Genomic DNA, 27058 nt, shown 5'->3' with positions numbered 1-27058 from the left:
GACATAAATATTATGCACTGTGTGACGAATTTCCACATTTTAGGTTAAAAAAACTTAGCCCCAGATACACGGCCTTTAATATAGATGGTAATGTAATCAAGGTGGTAACCGAGGTAAAAACACTAGGTTTCTACCATGATTCCTCATTATCTCTTAAAAAACAAGTCAACTCTTTGGCTTCTTCCACAGCCTACACCTGCAAATTAATCAGGGCCTGTAGACCCTACCTCTCCAAAACTAACTGCATCACCCTAGCCAACGCCTTAATAATGTCTAAGTTGGATTACTGCAACGCCCTCTACGCAGGTGCCAACAAAACTGTCATAAACAAAATGCAAATACTGCAGAACAATGCTCTTAGAGCAGCCTTGGACATACCCCGTAGAGAGCATATATCTTACATCAGGAAAGACCACCACTGGTTAAAAATTAGTGATAGAATCCTCCTCAAGACGCTATCTCTCACCTATAAAGGACTGAACAATACTGCGTCCCCATATATTTCGGCTAGACAGACCAGAAAAAAAAGTCACCACACTAGAACGTCTAACCATCTCGCACTAGAAATCCCCAGATTCAGACTAACAAAAGCAGGTGGAGCGAGCTTCCCTGTTAGAGCTGCCCGTGCCTGGAATGCACTCCCTACTGCACTGAGAGATGATCAGCCCTACTCTAGATTCAGATGTAACGTGAAAAGTTGGCTCTGGACCAACGACACCCATCAAACTGTTCCCCTGGATTAGATCCTGGATTTCTGCATGTAACTATCATGATTTTCCTGAAACCTGCACTATAGACTATCTCTCCTCCTCCTTTGTGATGTGGTGTACCCACATCTCGTATATTTGTACTGTAAATACTGTAATAACATGTAATGCATCTACTGTATGTAACCAAGCTTAAGTATTCTTGTTACCGCCGCGCCCGGCTACCCCAGCGTTTGGCGCACATTATCAAATAATAAACTAAACTGAACTAAACTAGGTTAGTTGATAGGAGCCGGGTGACCATATGGGCTGGGTGTAACCACACACTCCCTGATGCAGGAGGTATATTTGGGATCCTTCAGTCACACCAGCCAATCACCATTCTTTTGAAGACAACAGGGTGCGAACCTCTGGGGGACCCTACATGGCATGGGGGCCCGAGAGCAAAGGACAGACAGGATCAGGGAGGAGGACCTGGGTGAGTAGGAGGGGATTGTTGGTGGGGATTAAAAGCGGACTGGATGGACAAGGGAGGGAGAATCCTGGAGAGTGCAACTCCATGGGGAAACCACAACACTAATCGTACATCTAAGCAGACAGGCCACACCACTGAGACGGCTTTCCACTCTACCCACTACACCAGACGTCAGGTGCCTTAAGAATATGCATCGAACAGAACTGCCCAATTCCAGAGCCCTGTTGTTCCAGTCTAAAGCACCGCCTATCAGAACCAGAACTGGAGTGGGAGCGACAATGTTCATAGCAGAGGTGAAAGAAAAGTAAGAAGTAGTGGTTCCCTGATGGCCTGCCCTGCTCCCTACAACCTCCATAGGCACGCCCCCTACCATGCACAATACAAACCCCCAAACAAATGCGCCTGCTGTATAAGAGAACTTTAAGTGCAGTACACTGAAGTGAAAATTTCAACTGCTTCCTACACTTGTATTTTAAGACTAAACCATTCCGGAACGGTTTCTTAAAAAAATAAAAAAAGTATAGGAAAAGTACAACTTAATTTAAAAAAGTAGAGGAGCACCGCTCCCAACCGCTCCTGCCCACTTCGACCACTGAATTGAGGACATTGCACCAGAAAGGGTTTTAAAGACTGGACCATGCAGGTACAGACAGAGCTATCTGCTGTTTGGAAAACTAGAATATTTAACCATGGTTGAGTGGGAGAATGTACCGGTCGGCAGCTGCTAGGCACACCAGGAATGTCAGGATTCTTCAGAAACCTGGTGACTGGGTGTTCACTGAGAGAGAGAGGAAAATGGGTCATACAGGGCCATAGGACTGGGCATGGCAGCACAGTTGCAGTTGTGAGGGGTAAGATTGTGGGCAGTCCTTATAAGGGCTTGGTCTGCGGTCCCCTGGGCAACCACAGGAATTGAGAAAGATCAGCTGGGGAAAATGCCCATTCCCCTGCTCGGCTAATTCGGGGGCACAGCTCGGCAAAGAGAAGTGAAGGCAGGCACCAGTTTGGGGTTTCACCAGTCCCTTTCAAGGACTATCCCAAATTAGTCCTCCCTGTCCACTGCACTCCACCTCTCCCTCGCTTTCTCCAGGCACTTGCCACCGTGGCCTGACCAGAACTTGCCCACCCCCACCCGTGGGGGTACCCCGCTTCTACACTTCTCCCTCTACCCTCTTCCCCCTTGCACTTATCACCTTTCATGCACTTGCACAGTAGGATTGTCACAAGGCCAATATAACCTTTTTTTGTTGTTGTATTTGTATGATCTTCTCCGCCCCCCTAGGCTTGTGGCACTTGGAAACAGCTATATATAGGCACCATACAAATGTCCAATAAATAAATAAATAAAGAGTACTGGGAAATTGTACAGGAAAGGATGAATGGAGACAGAGGAGGAGGGAGGTGGTGACTTAAAGCAGCGAGGACACAGAAGAAGGAGAGGAAGAGGGCGAGAAGAAAGACAGAAAGAGTGAAGATTGGTGAAGAAGGAGGAGGAAGGGGTAGGAAAGAAGAGAGTGGAAGGAGGAGGTGGTAGGGATCATAGAGAAGGAAGGAGGGGAGGTACGAAATAAATTCAGAGCAGATGATTTGGCAGGCAAAGTATTGTAGCAACAGAAGGAAAAGGATAAGAAACAAAGGGCCTCATTATGAGTCCGGCGGTACTCGTGAATATACCGGCACCTGAGCAATTACTGGAGCATTCCAGCCCCGGCGGACCCGGTAATTGCCCATTGCCAGTTGACTGTATTTATTACTCGCCATTCCCATTTGAGTCCCATTGGACTCAATGGGAATGGGGAGGCCAGATGCACCGGTGGTGCGGTGCAACCATCGAGGCCTGCTCGCGGGTGCCAGTACGCCGGCAGGAAGGCACCCGTGAGCAGCACTCGTAGTTTTGCCGGTCCGGTAACACCAGTACTGTTGTTATTGGACCGGCAAGCTTGTAATGAGGCCCAAATTCTAGTAAAAAGAAATGTTGTAAAAGAGATTGAATGAAGTGGGTAAAGGGGATGGGGAAGAAAGGAGTGATATGAAAAGCGGTGGTCAGTCAAAAGACCGAAAAAAAATCTCGAATTACAATAATCTCGAACAAAAAAATATAGAAAAAAAAAGTCGCATTTTTTATTTATTTAATTATATGCTTTTTTGGGGTCAGGTAAGTAAAAAAAAGGGGTAAAATAAAAAAAAAATGAAAAAAAGGGGGGTTGGGGGGAACCCCCCATTTCGAACAAAAAACGTCATAAAAAAAATTCGACTTTTTTTTTCGACCTTTTCATTTCGAGATTTTTTTTTCGGGATTTGTTTTTTCGGTTTTATGACCATAAACCATGAAAAGCAGAGGAGAGAAGAGGAAAGTCATTGGTATGGAAAGAGAAGGTTATGGAGATAATTAGAACAAGACTGAAAAAGGGTTTGCAGGAGTTCTTGATGGAAGATAAGGGGAAAGAGCCAGCAGGAGATAGGAGAGTAAAAACATCTGGAGAGGGGAATGAGAGAGAGAAAGAGGTGGGTGGAATAAGAAAGCGTGGAGGCAAGATGATGGAGGATGAGTCGGGACAGATTGTTGTGAGGTATGAAAGAGGAGAAGAGAAAGAGTGGAGGCAATGCCAAAGTCAAGAGACAGCTAAACGGTAGCGTGCCCACCACCGCAGTGCTGGCAGAGATTGTGGCGGAACCTGTCAATGGCACCTGCACCATGCCAGCCTCAGGCCTAGAGAGGGCTGGAGCAACGGCCTGCACGCATGGAACTTCATGATATGACGCACATATGAACACAGTCCTGCGGATTACGAGTAAAGCGCAACAAATCTGCCTAGGCAAGGCAGGAGTGTTTGGCAAATGAAACCCTAAGGACTGATAATGGCTTTCCCTTGAGTGCCTGACAGTGGAGCCAAAGGGAGAGAGGGACGGACTGACAAACACTGGCCCTTCAGAAATCTGGAATTTGCCCATTTTGATTTTGTTGCATACCCCACATCTTTATGTTTAGACTGCACAAACCCCTGGCGTGTTTACTTTGCACAATAAACCACAGTAACATTTTCTTTTTTGGGTGTTGAGTTGTCTGTTTTTTCCCTCAGCTGCGACAAGCACCTAAATGAGATGATCCAAGATTGTGCAAAGGGTTGCCCGCAGGAACATATGCATGCTTTCTGTCTTTCAGCTAAGTGGTCTCTGTGCCAGTTTGGGTTGGATTGTGTTCCTCAAGGCTTTGAGCGAGCACTCAATGGCCAATGTACTCCAGCCCGGCCCTCCTAGTCACTAAGGCGGGCAAGGCATACAGATATCCTGTACACCAGTGACTTTGTTTATCAGTCAGATCTGCCAGGACCAAGTATCTCTGGACACGCTTTCAGTCAGAGGAACAGTCTTTACAAGCAGTCCAGGGCACTTGAAGGACATGGGTATCAGCGGATGCTGACATGGGTCCCTTCAAGAGCAACGTTGAGAAGGAAGAACCATAATTGTGTATCCATCCAGCAGCCATTCAAAGTGGGGTTTCAATGAGATGCTTTTACTAAACACCCCTAATCAGTTTCTATTGGGTCATGGCTAGTGCAGATATGAAACACCTGGTGGCCACTGTACTCACGGAGCAGAAAGTGTTACCAAGACAGAGGGCAGCGGAGAAGAGCTAACACAAGAACTTTGTCAAGATGCTCAGCAAGAAGGATTCTTATGTACCAGTGCACAATATTGAGTATTAGAAAAACCTTGACAAACAATTGAGAGCATTTGACTGATGTCCAGTAATCAGCTGCTTGGCTTTTTTTATAGTGACTTCTGCACTCGCGCCTGAAGGTCCTGCCTGGTGTGTAGTTCATAAGGGGCATTGGAGTGGACCATTGCCTTTGTATATAACCCAATGGACAGGGCCATTACATGGAGGGGCACCGCACTCAAGGCATGTTACACAAGGGTGGAATGTGAGAATGGAGAAACATAGGGGTGAGAGCATGAAGGAAATAAGGGGATAGTGGAGAGAGAGAAGGGAGCTACTAATGCCAGGCCAGAGGAGACAGAGGAGGGTCTGAAAAGAGAGGCAGGCAGAAAAGAGAAAGATACGGCATAGAGGAGCGAAGCAAGGCCAGAGGTATAGAAGAATAGGTGACATAACGTGACAAATTAGGGTTTGTGACGTAAGGGAAAGAAAGAGAGGAAATAGAATAAAAAAGGAGAGGTGATAGCCAGAGGGATAGAAAGAGAGCTGGACTGGAACTCAAAAGTAGTCATGAAAAGAATGTTTAGACCAGCCTCATATCACACTGAGCCAGTGCACCAGAGTAAGCCACGCCACCAAAAGGGTGGGGTAAGTGGGCAGGGGAGTAGGTTCCACCCTTAAAAAATATTGGAAAAATGGGACATCACAAGTGTATTTGACAACACATTTTCTGACAAATATTTTTCACCTCATTTGCTTTAGGTCACGGTTCAAGATCCCAGAATGCACCATGATATCCAGCGAGAGGTAGAACAACAATGAGAGCAAAGAAGATTCCAGAAAGGTACAGCCTCATTTGACCAGACAACAACGTAGGAATCCAGTGCTTTCCATTTGGGGCAACCCCCACTCTACAGCTACGAATTCAGAGGGTGCAGACATGGGTCACAGGGAGGGAGCAAACCAAGGAAGGATGGAAAGAATGGATCGTGGGAGAAATAATGATAATGATGTGTTATTTATATAGTGCCTTAATCCAAAGCGCTTTAAAGAGCAAATATTTACATACAATATCACCCAACCGAAATGTATCGACCTTGGAAAGTTGAAAGGCTGAGTTGGCCTTGCTGGGATTCTAACCTGCGACCTGCAGATCAAATCGCAGCAGCAAGCGCTCAACCCGCTGAACTATCTTACCGGCATACGGACAAAGGACGAGTGTAGAAATGGAGAAGGAGAGTGTGGAATCTCAGAATGGAGAAGAAGAAATAGGAGCATGGGTTTAGGAAAAGCGAGTGAGGATGGAGAGTGGGACTGGAGAGAGGGAGGAATTAGATTCATGCAACTCAGAAATGGCGAGGGAGGGAGTGGGGATGAGCGGAGAACTGGAGAGAGGGGGAAGCGTGTTAGTAGGTGGAAGAAAAGGGGCGCGCTCAGGATTTGACAGAAAGAGCGTTGACGGGACCGAAGAAGAGAAGGGGGTGCGCATTAATGCAGTGGGAGAAAGAGGAAGCCCAGGGACGGAGAGACTGGGGGCAGAGTAACAGAAAAAGGGGTTTACATGCACATACTTACACGCATTCTGCTTTTAGAGCCCCAACTACATGTGTTCATGATCGAAGTAAAGAAAGAGGGCCCAGCAGACTGAAACCATGAGCTGGGGCCAGGAGGATTTAAATTGCTGTGAGAATGGCGAATTGAGGTTGCTGTGTTAAACGCCATGACTTTTGTTCCTGTGGTGCTAAATCCCAGAGTGTATTATTAGAGATGGCAGTGGAAAATTGCACGAGTTTTCGTGTAACATTTTAAATGAGGAGTCTAAAGACTCCTTGCTGCTAAGTATCGTAAGAGGAGGTCCCTTATTGGCTGAGGATTGGCTTCCATAGTGGTGGTGGATGGTCCTGCATGTGGACGCTGGCCTCTCCTCCAACACATTTGCTATTGGGGTGGCGGGAGGGTGGGGGCTGCGTAGCTTCAGAGCCTGCAGCAGTCACCATGAGCCTGCAGCAGTCATCATGAGCCTGCAGCAGTCACCATGAGCCTGCAAAAGTCATCGAGTCTGCAGCAGTCAGCATGAGTCTGCAGAATTATGCAGTATTTCTTCATGATTTCTTTAACCAAGACTAGCGGCAAACAAATAAAATAATTAAATGCAATCCAATATGATGTCTAAAGTGTGACACACAGACACACACTCAAACGTGTGAGATGTGCCCCCACCTCACCCACGGGCACTGGAGTGGGAGAACCTACACAACTTCAGAGGCTGGAGAAGTCAAAAGTAAGCGGATTTCTTTCTTTTCTCTATGTACCCCCAGACAAACAGGGCCCAATTCATGGAATTCTTTGCCCGGTTCAAAGTGACTTTGCACTGCCGACACAAACCCCGATTCATGGAACCGTGCAAAGTCCGAGCAAAGTCACGTTGTACTGCAAAAGTGACTATGCACTGTCTTTACCCGGACTTTGCAATGCAAAAATAATTGTGCACGGTTCCATGAATCAGGGTTTGTGTCACAGTGCAAAGTCACTTTGAACCGGGCAAATATTCCATGAATTGGGCATGCAGTGTCTCGAACTCTAATCCTCCCCTGATTCGAAGCCCATTCATCGCCTGCATTTTCACCCCCTGGCATTTTAACGTGCACATTCCAACATATATGCTCATCACATTTGTTAGGGGAGGTGGGAAAGGGCAAATAAGGGTTTGGGCGGGTAGGCAATAGCCAAAAATAACTGTGGGTGGGGCGTTTGGGGGGGACCCCCGAAAAAAATAAAAAACAATGAGCCTTTTTGTTGGAATGTACACGTTAAAATGACAGGGGATGAAATTGCAGGTGATGAAATGACATGGAACCGAACCCCAGACCACTTGCCCCACCATCCTCTGAAGTACAGTGTAAGAAACAGAATGTTCAAACGTAAAGTGGGGTGTTTACATTTTTGGAAGGACTGCTCCCACCCACGTGCAATGGCTCGGGGAACTGCTCAGCCCCGATAGAAATCGAAAGAGAGGAGTGGGGGGCAAGAAAAGAAGGGAGCCGCGCATTCCTCAGACTCACATTCTGAAATGTCTCCTGACAAAGAGAAATGCTTGATTAATATTTCTGTGAAGCAGCTGGAACGTTTAAATAACAGTTTCCAAGCAGTGATAAGCATTTCCCTGCAAACAGGTCATAACCACTCTAAGCACAGAGTAAGCCGCTTAAAACCTGCACACTGGCTGCGTAGCTACTTTGCATGTTCGTGACCTGTACATGCCTGGGTAGCAATCAGGGGTCAAGTCCTAAAAAGTAAAGTGGGGAGACTCATAAACAAATGCAATGAGATGTGACATCGTCAGAAATTAGCATATCAAGGTGAAATATGCACATTTCCTTAAAATGGCTTTGCATAAGTGCCCAAATTGAAATAAAATCAACACACACAAAACCAAGAGAGGATATTTTCTTCTGATAGTGTTTTTGAATACTTTAAAAGGTGTGCATGTGTTAAACTCCAAGAACCAACACAAATGTTTTCCCTGGGACTTGCAGTACCGAAATGGGACATTTCACCTTTAGTTCTAGCTTTTTTTTCATCAGGTTATATAGTGCAGTGGTGAAGTGTCCCGCCTGCAAACCTGACAAATGCATTTGCTTTAATTCAAAGAGGACATTCAATGTTTCTCATTTTAGCTGGGGGGGACTGAGTTCACCCTCTGAATAAAGTTGGTGGACTCCGCCCCCCTGCGTGTACCCTCCACTTGAACCCTGGAATTAGTACATGCTTAACTAAGGCATTTGTGAAGCATGTTATCTGCTTAGTCAATGCTTACGAAATGTATTTCATTTTGACGAAGGACACCTTATTCTCTTATGAAAGACTTTTTGAGGAATTTTCTGAAGTACTTGTATTCAGTTGTCAGCATATAATATATCACTCACTCGCTCGCCCACAAAGCAAGGCACATTCTAAAAACCTTTGGCATTAGCCCAAGCCATATATACACACCAAACATATATTTCCCACTCACCGTCCTGTCCCTGACCCCTAAAGCCAGGAGCTTGAAGACACAGCTTGTGTTGTCTGCATTGTTGTAGCTATCTACCACTGCTGCAATGGCGTCTTTGTGGATTCGTATCATTTGAACTCGAAGGTGAGACGCTGTAGCCGGCTCCTGCCATGCCAAGCACCAGTAACACTTGCCACCACATCATTGTGCTGCGTCAATTTCCTGCAGGACTAGAAATCTCTCTGCTCCTCTGGCGCTTCCTCCTTTTGACTGGAGACTATATGCCATCTCCTTGGAATAAAGATTGCAATCCTAAGGACTGGAATGTGGATTTGGTACCAAAAAGGTACTTCGGGTTCCCAGAGTGCCCACACGAGAGAAGCAGTATTGATATTTAATGCCCACTCATTTTATACGGGATGAGACAACTCAGTTACATTATGTTTCACTATACAGAGCTGCCATTTCTGCACTGGGGTTCCACAGCCTGTGAGGTTCTTTCAGCTGCTGCCAGCTCCTTTTCTGTTGTGTTTTGTAGGCCCATATTATAGAATAGACACATCTAAATTGCAAGTCCATTAATGGAAGGCACTGCTTGACTGAGGGTTACACACACAATTACATATGACTACTTGCCTTAATTGATGATGGTGATACGTTTAGTAAGTATGCTATGAGGACATGATGTCTTTCAGAAATGTTGTTGATGGGGGATCCTCCTTTGCAGCCAAATATTTCAGCACCTGTGTGTTATCTAACAAAAAAAAATGCTTGATCCTATGAGATCCAACACATATCTAACAAAAGGCATAGATGTTTGTCTATTTTTTAATTGGGGTGGGGGCTAACTAGTTTACTACATGTTAGCCACCTCCAAATAACTGCTTATGTCTCCTGTTCTGTAGCAGATCTAATGTGGAAAATGGTTGATCACACCGGATCTAACAAATATCTAACAAATGACATCATTATACATTTTTGCACTTTTTTGGATTTAGGGGGGTGACTGGCTGACTACGGGTTAGCCCCCCTTTAAATAATTGCTCATAACGTCTGTTCTGTAGCAGATCTAATGTTGAAAATGGTTGATCATACCAGATCTAACAGAGACCTAATGAAACAGATCATTTTTTGTAAAAGATCATGAAAAGGGGGGGCTAACCCGGGTGATGTGTGTTTTCCATGGGACAGATAAGGGAAAATAAAAAGAGAAATACGTCACTCCAGCTGCCTTCTGATGCTCTCTAGCGTACACATTTCATGTTGAACTGGATCTGCCCCTCTCAAAGGAGCAGAGGATAGTGGAGTTTGTGGCTTCTTAAGTTTCAATAGTAAAGAAAAGGAAAGGGTAGTGTGATTGAAATGAGACCGAACAATCCTGTGCTGCAGCAGTGGTAATGGGGTTTCTTGGAGTGCCCATTGGTGTCCATGTTTATCAGCTAGTGCTGTGTGCTTGACAGGGCTATAGAAAGCCACCTTTCTGAAGAAAATCACCAAGAGCTATAGCACAGGGCCCCCTTGCCAGGTATTTGCTCCAGACCTGAGCACCCCTCTAGTGCCATATTCCCAATAGCGACGTTTAAGAGGGAAGCAGCAGACATGTCCCCCAGTATTTCAGCTGTAACGCATGAAAAAGGTAAACTAAGCCACAGTGACACAGGAAGGCCAGAGTTGTAGCACTTGTAAAGAAAGAACAATCAAGGGCGTTTCCTCCTTAGAGATGTGGGACTCTGCCCCAGCCCTATTAGCGTGTGGGCATCCACTCAGTAGTCCCTATGTTATACTCTCTCAAGAGATGGAAAATTCCCTGCACTAACTAAAACAACCGTCTCGTTCGGCACCAGCTTGAGCCATGTCACAGATAGCAGCAGTGCTTAAAGTGGGCCGGGGCCTGCCGGGGCCCCGGCAGTCTCCAAAATGTGGGACTGAGCCGGGGCCCTGCCGGGGCCCTGTCCTACCGCAACATTGGCGGGATGCATTATCCCGTCGCGGTCGCAGCCGCGACGAGAGATGCGCCTGCCATGAAGTCAGTCATGCTGTGACTGGCTGCCACTTCCGTCAGTCATAGTAACTGCCTTTGGTGACCCCTCGCGCGAGAGGTCACCAGAGGCAGTTACTGTCCCTTTGTTTCCCCAGGTCGCCGAGGCGTTGCCGTCTTTAACCCTTGGCGAAACTGGGGATTCCTCGACATATTTTGAGGTTTATAAAAGATGGCTTGGAAAGTACACATTTAAAGCCATCTTTTATAAAGCTTTGCCGACGGACAATTTTGTCCGTAGTCAAAGCTTTATTAAAGATGGCTTCAATTGTGTACTTTCAAAGCCATCTTTTATAAACCCGAAATGTTTAAAAAAGATGGCCTGAAAACTAGGCAAACCGTAGGGTATGCACACAAATATATATAAATGTTATATATTTGTGTGCGTACCTTACTATGGTTTGTGTACTTTGCAAGACATCTTTTATAAACGTAGAAATATGTTACATAAATCTATGTTTAGAAAAGATGGCTTGCATAGTACACAAACCATAGTAAGGTACGCACATAAATATATAACATTTATATATATTTGTTTGTATACCCTACGATTTGCGTACTTTTTAGGCCACGCCCCTCCCACAAGCCACGCCCCCACATGAGGGCCCCCTCTCGATTTCTTACCCACCTTAAAGCCCTGGATAGCAGGAATCTACAGAGAAGGTTTTTTTGCTGCTGACGCAGCCTGGCCGGCCTTCACCATCTCCAACATTCATTGCACAAACCTGTGGGCCGCTGGCAGTTGGGTCCCAAGGAAGCAGGTATCGCACAGGACACGTACGCCTGCTTTCTCTTTCTTATTCCGTATGCGGCACCCTAATAGTTTTAATGCCATTATCCATTTTTATTTTTAGACAGACTGCATTGTTTTGACAAAACTGTAAGCATAGGGCTCTACTCTATCTGTACCTTAGGGAACCTTTCTCTGGCTTTTTAAGAGCACTGGACTGGCCGTAAAGTTCCTTACTGTCGTCAGGGAGCTGGGATAGAGTACAGAGCAAAAGCGACTTGGCATAAAAATAATAGAAGTGGCCTGTTCTCCCAGCATTCCTTTTATTGCAAACAATAGTATGGGTTGTTTGTTCCGGCATTATAAATTGCACCAGCTGTACCATAAACTACATGGTGTGCTGCTGCTATGGGCACTGCCTATTCTCAGAAGACCCATATAATAAATATGTGCCCTAAAAAGGGGTATCAAATCTTTACCATTGAGGCGTCCTTTTTATTGTTGACAGCTGCCTATTTAGGCATTTTGATTATTGCATTTTGTTGACCACCAATTTGGGTTTCAGATGAAAGGAGGACCCTGTGGTTTGCTCCAACCATCCTGTGCAAGTGGATACACTTCAATGTCCTATAAACAAGGGCCGTGCTTGGCCCTTGGAAGAGTCACATCCAATTGCCCCATGAGTTATCTTTTAGGCCAAGAGCCCAGGAGCTCTTTATGAGCTGTGGGACCTGTCTCCTGTCAAGCCCCCATCACACATGTTGCCACCCTATGGTCTGCTTCTTTGGGGCTGTTCACTTTCTCGCTATTTCAAATTCCCTAACATACCTATTCCAGGGAGAGAATACACCTTTGAGTGCCACCAGCCGCATATCCACAAGGTACTAATAAACATTACAGAATCAAGGATTCCTAGAAGATTCTGGAAGATAATCATCTCCTTGGACTATGCATGTCTGGCTTCTGGCCAAAACATGGCACCGAAATGGCACTACTTGACCTAAAAAATGAAATGGATGACCCCAGAGACGCAGGCAAACCTGCGCTCCTCCTTCTTCTAGAACTCTCCGTAGCCTTTGATTTGGTGGATCATAAAACCCTCTGCCATCATCTCTCCTCCGCAGCCAACTTCTCACCGAAGGCCTGTGCATGGATTACTTCATTCCTACAGGAAAGAGTGATGAAGGTTTTCTCTGAATCCTCCTGTGCCAACCCTAGTACCATCAAATGTGGGGTCCCTCAGGGCTCCTGCATAGCTCCCACCATTTACAACCTCACGAGGCCTCTGTTCAGAATCCTGGACGCCCTCGGCATCTCATATACTAATTATGCAGATGACACTTAGGTGCTCATCCCACTATCGGGTGACTATCCAACAGACATGAACACCCTCAACTCCATTTACTCAACGATCCAATCCTGGATGGCAGGAAACTGGTTGTGTCTCAACAGTGAGAAAACCAAACTTCTACTAATTGGTTCCCCCTCCAACCTGGGTAAATTGGACAAGCAATACTGCTCATTCACCGTTGACAACATCCCCATCACTGTCTCACAAATCACCAAGATACTGGGTTACCATGGATAGACAGGCTAATGCCATCGCATCTTCCGCAGCATATCATTCTAAACTGCTCAACGCAGCCAGACCCTTCCTTTCCCAACTGAACGGTATCACCATTGCTAGGGCTATGATTGGTTCAAGGCTGGAGTATTACAATGCTCTCTTTCTTGGGACCTCCCACAGGAATCTGGCCAAACTTCAACTAGCTCAGAACAATGCCTTAAGGCCCGCAACAGGCATCTCACCAGGGATCACATCTCCGGGGTCAGGAGGCAGGTGCACTGGCTCCCAGTCAAGGAAAGGATTGTATTCGAAACCCTCCCCTTGACACATAAATGTCTCCACGGCCTGTCTCCCCTGTACCTAGCATAAAGGATCACCAAACACATGTCATCTAGAACCTCTAGAATGGTCTATTCAAATTGTATCACTGTTCCTCCCACACGCAGAGTGCGTGCGGTTGGCACCAGCTTCCCAACTATGGGTGTGACATTCTGGAACACCCTCCCAACCCAGATCAAGATGATCGAATCTCATGCAGCATTCTGTAAGGCCATCAAGACGAGGCTCTTTATTTGAATGGGCTTCACTCCATACCATATGCATCTCTGTGTCTGCTTCCGTGTGACGTTCATCCACTGTACTATGTAATGAAACAATTGAGTATGTAAGAAAACAATCTGTACTAAGTATTACTCTGTTGGACCGCATTCCTGTAACCCTCAATCAAACCTTCTTACATCTCCTTATAGCCCCTCAATGCCTGTGGGCTGTAGTGCGCTCTACAAATCCAAAAATAAATAAAAAATAATAAAGGATTGAACACTCTTACCATGATCTTCCTAATAGGGTTTCTCCACCCATCCAATTGTTCTTCTCTGCCTTTTGCTGAACTCTTTCGTGTGTGGATACCCTGCAGGTGAAAAGATAGCCCCATTATGTAACATTGTTACCAATATGTCCCTCACTTTCTTTCTCCAACTGCTCGCTTTCCCTATGCCAGAGGAAACACTATCCAAGTCAGAAAAGATACATAATACTCTTTTTTACCATTTCACCCAGACTTACCTTTCACTGATAGCTACCATGGTGGGAATGCGGATGAAGGGATAAGAGACATACCCATCTCCTCTTCACAAAAAGACAGGTGGAGGAAGATACTAAGGGTGTAATTCATAGAAAAAGCACTAAGTGCCCCCCAAACTACTTAGCGCCATAACTAACATTGCATCTACTTTGCGTGTGTGAAAAGTTTGCGCAGTCCATGGATTCCAAAGTGCAAAGCAACCGGCTGAGCAAAGAACGAGTTGCGCCTGGACCGCCCACAACACGCTCCCACACAAACAAAAACCAGCACCAACAAACAGCCTTTGCGCCAGCCTTTGCACCACCATACAGTTCCCCAGTGATACAGCGTACTGTACCCCGTCACACAACCCACCACCCTCACTCACCCGCGCCCCAACCCCCAGGCCACCTCCTCAAGTAGTGACACCACCCATCACCCCACTGACCTCCTACCCAACTGCCAGGCAGCCCCCTCAAGTCCACCACACCCACTCCCGTCTGCCCCAGCGCTCAGGCAGCCCCTGCCAGTCCAGCCACTACCCCAGCCCACCTCAGTCCATCATCCCTGGCAGACCCCTGCCAGTCTGCCCCCCTATCAGTCCAATGTGGAGCTTCAACTTTCCTCAGCTCCTCTGGCCTGCCTCCACCATGAAGTATACCTGCCACATATCCTCCTCCAAAACAATGAACTACTGGGAGCACTGCAGTTGATTCAGGCGTGGAACATTTTCCATTACTCCCTGGTTGACCACACTCAGTTGCACATTGTCACAGTTTATTACACGGCAAACGCCAGCTCGGGAACTCCCCGTACAATGGATGTGGCGCACAATAAAACCCTTTTTATTTTTAATATACTATGGATTTTTTTGAGTAGCCCTCCAACCCGTCTCACACCCAACCTACACGAACACCCTGTGTCACAATGGACTAGGAACCAGGCTGGTGTGTATACATAAGATATGTATTGATTTATTATTTAATGAAAAAGGAAAATCAACCAATGGCAAAGCCACCAATGTTGTGGAAACACAAAATGCAATAATCTCTACAAAACAACCATGTTAAGATATACTATCGCAGTTACTTCCTTTTTTTAATGGCAGAACAGAAAAAGAACAATTTACCACAAAGTTAAGCACTCCCCCTGCATCAAGGGAAAAAGAGGTTTTGAATGATTCAATACTATGCCTATGGGACAGCACACAAGGGTACTTCGGGTTGCTTACAATGGAATGCAAATAGGGCTTCAAAACAGACTAGCTGGCACACATAGGAAATTCGATTTTTAATGAGAAAGAAAATCAAAAAAATAAAAGGAATGCAATTCAAAATCAGTGATCAGGGTACAGTAGGGGAAGATATATAAACTAGGAACAACCGGTTTCAAAGGTTAAAATAACTTTTTAGAAAAACGAAAAGGCAAATCACACTAATTTTGCTGGGGCTGTGAGGTGACAGGCAAGCTCTGAACAATAAAAAATGAAGGACATGCAATTCAAAGTCCGCGTCAGAATATGATAGGGAAAGGGGAATACTCTAGGAAAAATGCTTTTTAATGGATGAAAAGAAATTTTTAGAAAAACAAAAATGGAAATCACCTTCATTTTGCTGGGAATGAAATATACGCTTCAAACAATGGGAAACCCACATAGGAACTTGGTTTTTAGTGCAAATGAAAAGGGCAGCTAACAGGTAGACTTTGGGCAAAGAGATTACTCACAATTGGAACAACGGTTTGGATTTAATAGAACAGATGCAAATAGGAATGCACTTGCAAATGAAAATTCGCTTACCAAGCTATAATTTAGACACAGGGACAAATTCGTTTTTCAGCTCACAATGGAATATTTCTTTTGCGGCAACACTTTAACGACCATAACAATTCAATAGAAACACTAGACAAGAATTGTTGGTTTCGAATTTCAATTAATTGATTTACTTTAAAAAAATACTAAGGATTTACACAGACAAATGCAGGGTTTTGTTAATGGAGATTTGCTAACATATACAGGCAAACAAGAGATTCTTCTATGGGGACATGACTGAACTACACGGGTAATTGGGGGTTTCAATGGGAAATATTGGATGCACTGCTGCAAAAATGAAGGGCTTATGCAATTTAGGGCTGGGGTTATTGCTACTTACATAGCACACCTTTGTTTAAGATTCAGGAAAGCCAGCTGCCTCTCAGGAGTCTCTGGAAAGAAAGGGCAGGGGTATGGTCACTCCACTCTCAAAGATGGTAAGGTTCAGCAGCCTTCTCTCCATCCTCCTTTTCTGTTTCCCCGGTTTTTTGTGTGTCTTGAGGCTTAGTACAGTCCCCCTTAAATATTAGAAATGACATCACTAATTGTACAATCTTGGGGAAGTACCCTTCAATAATCCCTGCTGCCAGGATTGGACAGTTTCTCTCTTTCTCTCTGCCCACAGTCAGGATTGGTTTGGGGATTTTGGAGTACCCTCTGTCTTTTCCCCTTTAATACCATTCTTTGTTCTCATTTCAACTTTTTGGCAAAGTCAAGTTTGTATCATAACGTCATAATTGTACTTGCCACTGCCATATGAAAAATATATTTGGTTTTAGCTGACCATGGGGAATTAGATAAGCCAACCGCCAAATCCGTACGATGTAGCATGGACATGTGTCACCTTTATGTGGTTTTCATTAAATGTACAACAGTTATGAATATGTAAGATATCAAGCATGTTCCTAATTTCATTTTCCATCTTTTCACTAATTATCACAATTGTCACATGTTTAGATCAGTCAGAAACCTAGTCTAACTGGCCATTACCGTTCCCAGAGTCCCCGGTAAATGCAATTAATATCCCTAAACCCCTTGGAAATTACATGAACAATGGTATAAAAATGAAATCAATCCACAGTATGGTTGCTGTGCAAAATGCCCAAAGTGAATATAGTCTTTTAAATCAATTGAGAGCGTTTCTGTTCATCGAATGGGAGGGCTGCTTCATCTCCCACAGCCATCTATTTCCCTGTGCTCAGCCTGTGACCAGAGTTTTTTTCTATGAGTCCCTTTGAAATTAGTGTGGGCTCTTTAAAGTGGGCGCAGCAAGGGCTCACACCTTTTTGTCATGCTTCAGCTGGGGATGATTTTTTCCTTGAAGTCTCTTGCTTTAACTGCCTTCAGGGACAGCCAGTCTGCAGAATAGGGAATGTTGATGTCCCCAGCAGCATCACATTTTATTGTGGAGTTGTTAGCTGGGAGGTGCGACATCTAGCTGGAAGTGAAGCATTTCATTGTGAAGTTTAGAACTCAGCCAGAACATGTTTTTCCAGAAGTAAGTGTCTTTTCACATGTTACAATAGTTTTGTGGGTGAAACATAATATAAATTTGCTTTGGTCACTCCACACATCAGGTTTTGCTATCATGACATTTTTCTGTGAGCAGCGATATCTTTTTCCATTGTGGTTTTTTAAAGCCATTTTATTTGCAAACACGTGTGCAGGCCATTTTTGATCTTAATGTTTAAAAATCTGGTTTTCCATACCACATGATTCTTTGATTCCTCCTTCTTGGGTGAATTACGTTGCTGCTTGTCCATTGATAATGACAGGTAGGCCCCTTTCCCCATGGATCTTTAAAGGAATAGTTAGCTCAAAAATATTATTGTCCCAAAAGATGAGCAATAATCAAAAACATGCATTAAGCATAATTTTAAAGAATGTTCCTATGTAAACTTTTGAGCAAACGAGGCTCAAAGAGTTTACATGGGAGCATCCATTTTGCCATTTCAGGCAGCCTCCTCAGCACATCTGTCATGAAAAGGGCCAAATCTTCCTCGAGACCAGCCCTTGGGAGCAATAATTACCCAATTCAGCCCAAAATACAGGTTCTATTGTGCCGAGCAGTGAACTCATGCTAGTGACAAATGACACCTTCAATAACTTTTAGTATTTATTCTAAACAGTGAATTTCATTTACATTTTGGGATTCAAGTTAGAGAAGATTACAAAGCACAAAACTTAGAGAAATGCAAAATATAGAGAAACATAGAACTTAGAAAAACATAGAGAAACATAGAGAAACACAGTCTTACGCCCGTTCATTCAGCACTGGGAGACCCTGGCCCTCATAAGCTAGCTGTAACAAGCCCCGCTCAGAGGACAGCACTGTTGGGTGCCGTCAGAGCTACAAATTCCGGGCACTTGATCTTGCCCGAACCAAGTCCACAGATCGATCTCCCACCTGAGCCATGTGGGCATGCGTTTTTTATAATCTCGTGATGTTAGTCCATGATGCACAGTTCCAGAACTTTCCCTGTGCAAAATATAGGCTGGCTCATGGAAAAACCCAACTCTGTGAATTTCCACTGTGCTCCTTTTCTGTGCCCCTCCCTGGAGCCCATCTGCGTGAAAGCTCAGGAATGTCTTATCAGTGCCTTCCCAGAGAAAGGAAGATTAGTTTAGAGGCCATGCAAGGCTACCGTTAGAGAGGCAGAATATTCTAAGGGAAGCCGGGATGTATTAACCCCATCTGAGCAAGCTCTAAAAGGCATGCACTCATAGTTTAGTGTTCATAGCGCTTAAGACTGGCTATCTAAGCGCTATATAGGTGCCATAATGTTCCAAACACTCCAATATTGTCTATTAGCTACAGAGCTGGGGCCTTCGCCCTGCCTGTCTATCAACAATGCATAATGTGACCTATCACTCCTACTAGGCCTGCATATTCCTTGTAGCTCACTACTGCATAATGGAAGTGCTACAACAGACTACTGTCAGCATTTTTGGCACATACTTTGAATAAACTATTGGCTTTCAGCGGCTAATGCTGTCATCTAAAGCCCTGATTGGCAAAGTTGCAATTTGCTTATCACTACATTCCACCCCTATTCAACGTGTGTGCGACAATGCTGACTGATACTCATCAATATAGTATTTAGTGCAGTGATAAAGACCTTGGGGCTTTGCAAGAGGTTTAAGCAAACTATCTTCTAGCGGTTAGTTAGCGTGGCATGCAAGGTTAGTAAAAACACTACCTAAACAAAAATGTACACAAAGTGAACAGTGACATATACCCTTGCCAAAACCTGGCCTACACAACAATACCTAAATAATTATTGTATAACTGATTGTCAGTTAAAAAGCAGCATGCAGTTAGAATGTAAAGGCAATCCGGTGTAGTCTAATCTATAATGCACTATTGCATTTATGTATGGTTACCAATTCTAAACCTGACAGCCTTTCACTCTAAGGGCCTACCCTCCCCCCTGATCCCAGGGCATTCAAACGTGACTATGGGCTGTGTGATTAGACACTTCCCCCATGTATGTGGAACCCAACCAGAAACCATCTAATTTCATGAGCAAGGTGAACCGATGGGCACCAGGTTATCTAAATAAAAACAATTCTATTAATTTGCATTAAAGCATGGCATGTGTTATTCATGCAATCAAAAGCAAGCGATTTGATTCATATGTATGCTGGTAACTGTAGCTCTGTGTGCCAGTGTGTGGAGGATGGTCGCCCCCACTCAGTAAAAGGCCAACACCTGCTGATTAAACAATGTTTGCCATAAAATGCATCGTGTGTATTTAGCAGTCTTGTTGACCTGCCCTATGGCAGAAAAAATGTCTTTATACCTAAAATTCTGCCATCTCCAGTGGTTGCCAATACTTGTAGCAGTGTTGGGCGTATCAATGGGCCCCACTAGGCCAGAAGTTTTATAGCAGAGCTGGCATCAGAACCCATAGTGGCTAGCTTATTGCGCACAGTTTCTATGTCAAAAACGTATAAAGCTCCTGTTACTCCCCGCTGCTCCCGCAATTAATGAATCTAGCTCGCTAGCTATGCACACTCTGGTGATGGGCCATAGAAATGGACTCCATTTGTAGCAGCTTGGTAGTACTAAGGAAACATTGCCTCATGATAAATCTATGTCTAAGTGTATCACTGTAATAATAGAGGTGTGCATTATCAGCCTACAATTTAAATGTTGCCTTACGACTGGAAAATCTAACATGTTCACAGTGTCTACCTTGTGTGACTTGGAGAATACCCTTCTCCAAGTGAGATATCTACCATATACAATATTAGTTTTAGCTATAAACACCATACTACCATCCGGCAGTGGCTGTTTCATCACACCATTGTGTGAAATGCATTTAGTCAAGTTATAGTCCATAAAATCTTGGCGAGAACACTCGCTGCAGTTCTTGGTCAGAAAAAACATCACATTAAACAAATCAAACAAATCATTGTATCCATTCACTGAAACATTTGGGCCTAGGATTTCATAGGCACCAGTCATATGGGTCAGTGACAAAAGATGCCCGACAATGTGCCAGGCCAGTACGCTAGCAATTCCATGTGGATACTCATTTGTAGCGCTTTTCCAAGGAATTATACTACATGTCTACAATCAAAAGGTGACTCTTTGCATTAGTGTGCTGGAGACAGCTGTCCCCACAAAAACATGAAACTGGTTGGTTTAACAAAAACCGTGTCACACACTGTCATAAAATCAAATATCAAGTCAGTCATGGTTTCATTTACCTGCCTTAAAGCTGGCTGTAAAAGTATCCAGGGTTTCAAAGGTTACCATCTCAAATTAGAGCTCACACACTTGGCAGCATTACTTCAAATTAAGAATCTTAACCTATGCACAGTTGACTTTGATGTGCGCACTCATTTTATCTCAAAATAAATTACGCTCCTGCTTGCATAATCCTGCTGCCCCAACAATTCATAAATCATTTTCCTGCCTACGTGCAACGTAGAAGTTTTTTTTTCTTTCAAAAAAGCAAAGCATCTCTGGTTAAAGCAATTCAGTTGGAAGAGCAAAACATTTTGTTTTTTCAGATTCATCTCAAAAAGTGCATTTAAAAAAACATTTTTCAATGTGTTAGCATTCAAGTGCTGTGTCACACAGCTGTTTGTGGTGCATGAAGTTACAGTCCACAACCCATTGTCCACAGTCCTTTAAACAAGAAAGGCAAAACATATCAACCAGGTTATTTCCAGCAACTGAATCATTTGAATGTGCAGCATCAAATATTTGATAACTAGCCAAGGCTGCACCGTGCCAGTTCATCAAAAGTTATTACTCTGTTGGACACTTTTCGCAGGTTGCAGAACAAATGTCCTCATACGTCATGCATGTTAGCAGCATTGAGTGCGGTGCAGGACAGGACAGGTTCAAAGTTCACATATCTCGCAGTGACTCGCTTTCTCTGAGAATGCGTCTGCTTGACTGATCAGTGTCACCCGCAAATTGCACACATCTACCCCAATCATGGCACGCAACTGTCTTGGTTTTTTGCCTAGGCAAAATACAAACAGAAATGTTAGGATTTCATCAAAAGTACAATGTCATTATTCTTCACGTTAGGATGTCATCAAAACTTCAATATCAGCGTTATCCACCCCTTCCCTTAACACCACCCCCATCTTCCGAAGTCTCATCAGGTAACTACACACTTTATCATTGCTACTACAATTATTTGTCACCCTTCTGCTTGTTATTGGGGGCTTATTTACACTCAACCATACGGGGTGTAACTGCCTAATCATAAACTCATTTGTGCAATGCGATCATAGTTGGTCAATGGTACTTCAGACTGATCTGTGCTTTTACAAAAGCCATATAATAAGTACCCAGGTCGCACTTCTCAATGGATCAATGCTTTTCTTTTTCACCAAAGCGATCACGAATGCCAGGCGCCAACTTGCTTCCAGTGTCTCATGATCTTGATTTAGGTTGCCCTGCTGGCATCACTCCATATTTCAAAGGTAAAGTCTTTCAGTCCAATACGGCCTGCAGTTGCACAAGCAGCTTTGTTTATTTTTCTCCATACAGCTAGTGTCTTTCAAGCCTCTGGTTTTCCACTTGCCATTTTCCCAAAAGGTGTCTGCTGTTTTCTTGGGCCACCCCTTTGAGAGCGATAGTCTGAATCAGTTTCTTTATTTGCTTCAACAAATCATTCATTCTTGCACTAAGCCGTGAGGCTTCTGGATCATGGCTAATGTGCAGTGTTCATGTTATACTCCAAAGCCCCGCTCTGCATGTTGTTTCTTGCAAAACGGCTACCTTTGTCAGTTTGATTCCATCTGGAACACCATAATGTCTTTGTCAGTTACTCCAGCCCTGGCAATGTAGCTTGCATTTTTGCCAGCTGTGTATTTTCACTTCTCAAAGCGCCTAGAGGTTTCTTCTCCAGTGCACAGCGCTTTACTTCAGTTCACATCACATGGAGCACTGGGATGTAGCTTGCACAGCAATATCGCTTTACTTCACATCACATCACATGGCGCATGGGGATGCAGCTTGCACGGCAATGTCTCTTGAAATGGGCAGCTGTCTTTTCTTAGCCCATTCACAGATGCACAGGTTCCCCAAATGTTCGGATGCGATGTGCCCATCTGCCATCCTGCATGCAGCATTTGTTTTCCTTCCAGTGTTGTTACTGGGCAAATTCTTTACTTCTGATCAGCTCTGTTATTGCATGCTGTTAGAAAGCATGCGTACATCAGCATGTAAGGTAGATTGCACTCTTTTTCAATTTCTCACTCACAGCAATTATTGCCTTCAGTTCTGTTTCAGCATTCTGTCTCTGCACCCCCCTCCTCAGTTTTTGCTCACACTGACGGTGTCTCTCACAGGGGATGGAATGCAGGAATGTCATTGTTTATCTTTCATGTGCACATGGCAGCGCCATGAGCACGCATCAAACTTATCTCTTTGCCTATAACTCTTAAACTGTGGCGGCTTCAATGAAAGGCACTCGTTTCAGAAAGTTCATCCAGATTAACTATTTCCTGCACTGCTTTCAGCAACTCAGAAAAGCTCCCATATCTGCCAGCTTCTGTAAACACCATTTCACTGAACAGGAGCGCAGTATTCTGCTTTTTGCTGCCTTCCTCCAACAGTTTTTTTTTTTTTTTCTTCGCGCACCTCGCCCAAGACAGTGCAAGTTATCTTCAAGGCACAAGCTCTGCACACACAGCAAGACTCTTATTTTCAAAAGAGGCACTTTTTCTTGTCATCAGATTCTACTCCATGTAATTTTGCCAAAATGTCAAAGCGTCTTTTAGCCTGTTTTGAACTGATCAAAGTCCCATTTAAAGGCATACATTTTTTTCTTTTTCCTCGTAACCTTGTAGTTTGGCTTCACAAACTCACTCCAATGCAATGTGCGATCTTTAAAAAGAACCTGCAACCCACTAAATCTTTGTGCTGTCTTATCACACACAGATTTTTCATTCTGTTGTACCATTGCCAGAATATAACCACTTATTTCAGTGCATTTAAAACATGCCGTGTGTAGTGCAGCTCCCTGCACGTTTTTTTTCTTTTCTCTGCAAGAGCAACCCACACTCTATATTGCTTGTGGGCTGTCAAATGTGTCAACAACATTTTTCGCCATGTACCTCGGTCAACAGGTCACTATTTCCAAAACATACATCACTTATAACGCAACAGTACAAATCCATGGCATAGCGTGGGAACAGTCAAAATACTCCAGGGGCAATTTAGAAAAATATAAATTGTCTTTTCCTCCCAAACCATTGCAAACTGATTCTGCAATTCCAAATCAATACACAAAAATCGAAAATCCAAATACCATTCACTCACTTTCTTTTTTTAGTGAGTCTCTCACCCATTGTAAGCATGGCACAGCTAAAATGCAATGTAGCCATTTTAGTGTGTTTCCTTCAAACACAATGCACCACCAGCACATGGAATTTACAGTTGCCAAAAGAAAAACAAACCCTTTAGGCTCTCAACACAAATGTTACTCTTTCTCCTAAATACGGCTCATTCCCTACGTTATCTTCAGGAATGTCAACACTTCAAAAGCATACATTTAAAAAAACGAACCTTCGCCTCCGTACATTACAGCCCCCCACTCGCTAGCACACTGGGGCTGAATCAATGGTTAGATTACTATTCACAATTTGCATGTCAAATCCTCGCAACTATTTTCCCTGCCCTCATGACAGAATAGAGATGAGAACTCCGTCTCACTTTGCATTTCAAATTACAACTTTAAACTGGGGAAACCGCATGATAAAATTCTTTCCTAATTGAACATACATCTTTCTTGACCATTCATCGGAGCGCTTTAAACATAGCCATTTCCCGCTTGTTTATCGCCTTGTACTCCCTGGCTCCATTCCCAAGCAATAAGTCAGTCACGACTGATTTACTGAAGGGAATCTTAACCACACAAGCTATCGGCCACGGCAAGCCGACACAACGTTGCTGTCTTTTGAAGTCTCAGAGCTGCAGTGAGACCACCAAGGAAATGCGACAGCCTGCTCCTCACTCTGCACTGTGTTCTCTCACACAATTTGTCATTTCACAGCAAGGTACTGCTCTGCACAAATCCCCATGCTGCCACCAAATGTCTTGAAAAGGGCCAAATCTTCCTCGGGACCAGCCCTTGGGAGCAAAAATTACCCAATTCAGCCCAAAATACAGGTTCTATTGTGCCGAGCAGTGAACTCATGCTAGTGACAAATGACACCTTCAATAAGTTTTAGTATTTATTCTAAACAGTGAATTTCATTTACATTTTGGGATTCAAGTTAGAGAAGATTACAAAGCACAAAACTTAGAGAAATGCAAAATATAGAGAAACATAGAACTTAGAAAAACATAGAGAAACATAGAGAAACACAGTCTTACGCCCCTTCAATCAGCACTGGGAGACCCTGGCCCTCATAAGCTAGCTGTAACAAGCCCCGCTCAGAGGACAGCGCTGTTGGGTGCCGTCAGAGCTACAAATTCCGGGCACTTGATCTTGCTCGAACCAAGTCCACAGATCGATCTCCCACCTGAGCCATGTGGGCATGCGTTTTTTATAATCTCGTGATGTTAGTCCATGACGCACAGTTCCAGAACTTTCCCTGTGCAAAATATAGGCTGGCTCATGGAAAAACCCAACTCTGTGAATTTCCACTGTGCTCCTTTTCTGTGCCCCTCCCTGGAGCCCATCTGCGCAAAAGCTCAGGAATGTCTTATCAGTGCCTTCCCCGAGAAAGGAAGATTAGTTTAGAGGCCATGCAAGGCTACCGTTAGAGAGGCAGAATATTCTAAGGGAAGCCGGGATGTATTAACCCCATCTGAGCAAGCTCTAAAAGGCATGCACTCATAGTTTGGTGTTCATAGCGCTTAAGACTGGCTATCTAAGCGCTATATAGGTGCCATAATGTTCCAAACACTCCAATATTGTCTATTAGCTACAGAGCTGGGGCCTTCACCCTGCCTGTCTATCAACAATGCATAATGTGACCTATCACTCCTACTAGGCCTGCATATTCCTTGTAGCTCAGTACTGCATAATGGAAGTGCTACAACAGACTACTGTCAGCATTTTTGGCACATACTTTGAATAAACTATTGGCTTTCAGCGGCTAATGCTGTCATCTAAAGCCCTGATTGGCAAAGTTGCAATTTGCTTATCACTACAACATCTTACACTCTGCCCTGTTGGCACTAAACAAGCAGCAAAAGCCCCCTTCTGGGAGCCTTTGCTTACTGCAGCCAGAGCAGAGCTCAACATGACCTGAGGAGGCTGCCTTCAATTTCATTTTACATTTTCGGTGCTCCCCAAGTCTAGGGAAGCATAGAAAATGAAAAATAAAGGCAAAAACAAAGGCGCAGGAATTATGAATACAACGTTGTTGTATTTGTGATTGCCGTGGTTGGAAAACCACAGAAATCATAAATACAACTTTGTTGTATTTCTGACTGCGGCGGCTTTCGCTTGGAGTCTTCTGAGCTCCCCCTGCTGGAGCCCAGGAGACTCAAAGTGAAAGCCGCTGCAGACAGAAATACAACACAGTTGTATTTAAAAACACTGCAGTTTTCTTTCCAAGTTTCTCATGCTCCTCCGGCTCAGAGGAGCTCGAGAAACTTAGAAAGAAAATTGCTGTGTTTTTAAATACAACAACGTATTTCTGTCTGCAGCGGCTTTCACCTTGAGTCTCCTGGGCTCCAGCAGGGGACTCAAAGCTGAAGCCACCGCAAACATAAATACAACATTTTAAAAGCTGCAGTTTTCTTTCTAAGTTTTCTGGGCTCCTCCAGCCCGGAAAATTTAGAAAGAAAACCGCAGCTTTTATAATATTTGTAGTGCTTAGTTAAAAAATAAGCACTTACCTACATGCAGCTTTCCTGCCTGCATTCTCTGGTCTCCGGCACTAATAAAGCAAAAGCCACGCAGTGGTAGCTTTTTTTTATTACAGCTGGCTGGCTTTTGCTTCATTAGTGCCGAAAGGGCAGAGCTTAACAGAAGCTCAGGAGGCACATCCATTTCACAAAATGGATGCCTCCTAGTGCTTCAAATCTTTGAGCCTCATTTGCTCAAAACTTTACACAGGGACTTTGTTTAAAAATATTTTTTATATATATTTTTGATTATGGGCCATCTTTTTAGCCAATAATATTTTTGAATGAACTACCCCTTTAATTTTACATGAACATAGAGAAAAAGCCAGGCCATTTTTGTTGCAGTGTTTCAATTCTTGGCACTCATGTGAAATAAACGCAAAAGCAGACCTATTTTGGTTGCAGTGTTTTCATTCTTGCCACTCATGTGAAATAAAAGCAAAAACCAGGCCATTTTTGTTGCAGAGTTTAAATTCCTGCCATTCATGTGATAGGGAAAGCAAAATCCAGGCCGTTTTTGGTTGAAGTGTTTAGATGCTGCTAATCAGGTGAAATGTACTTCTTTTTGGGGCCTTTAAATGCACCCCACATGCCCCCCCTGTTCTTCCATGACTCTTTATTGGGGAAGAGGAGGGCAGAGTGGGGTTTCCTTAAGTGTAATTTTCCTTCATCAGGGA

This window comes from Ambystoma mexicanum, chromosome 2q (genome assembly GCF_040938575.1).
Source record: "Ambystoma mexicanum isolate Mex_15411 chromosome 2q, UKY_AmexF1_1, whole genome shotgun sequence".
Lineage (NCBI taxonomy): Eukaryota > Metazoa > Chordata > Amphibia > Caudata > Ambystomatidae > Ambystoma > Ambystoma mexicanum.
Note: the sequence above shows the minus strand (reverse complement) of the source record.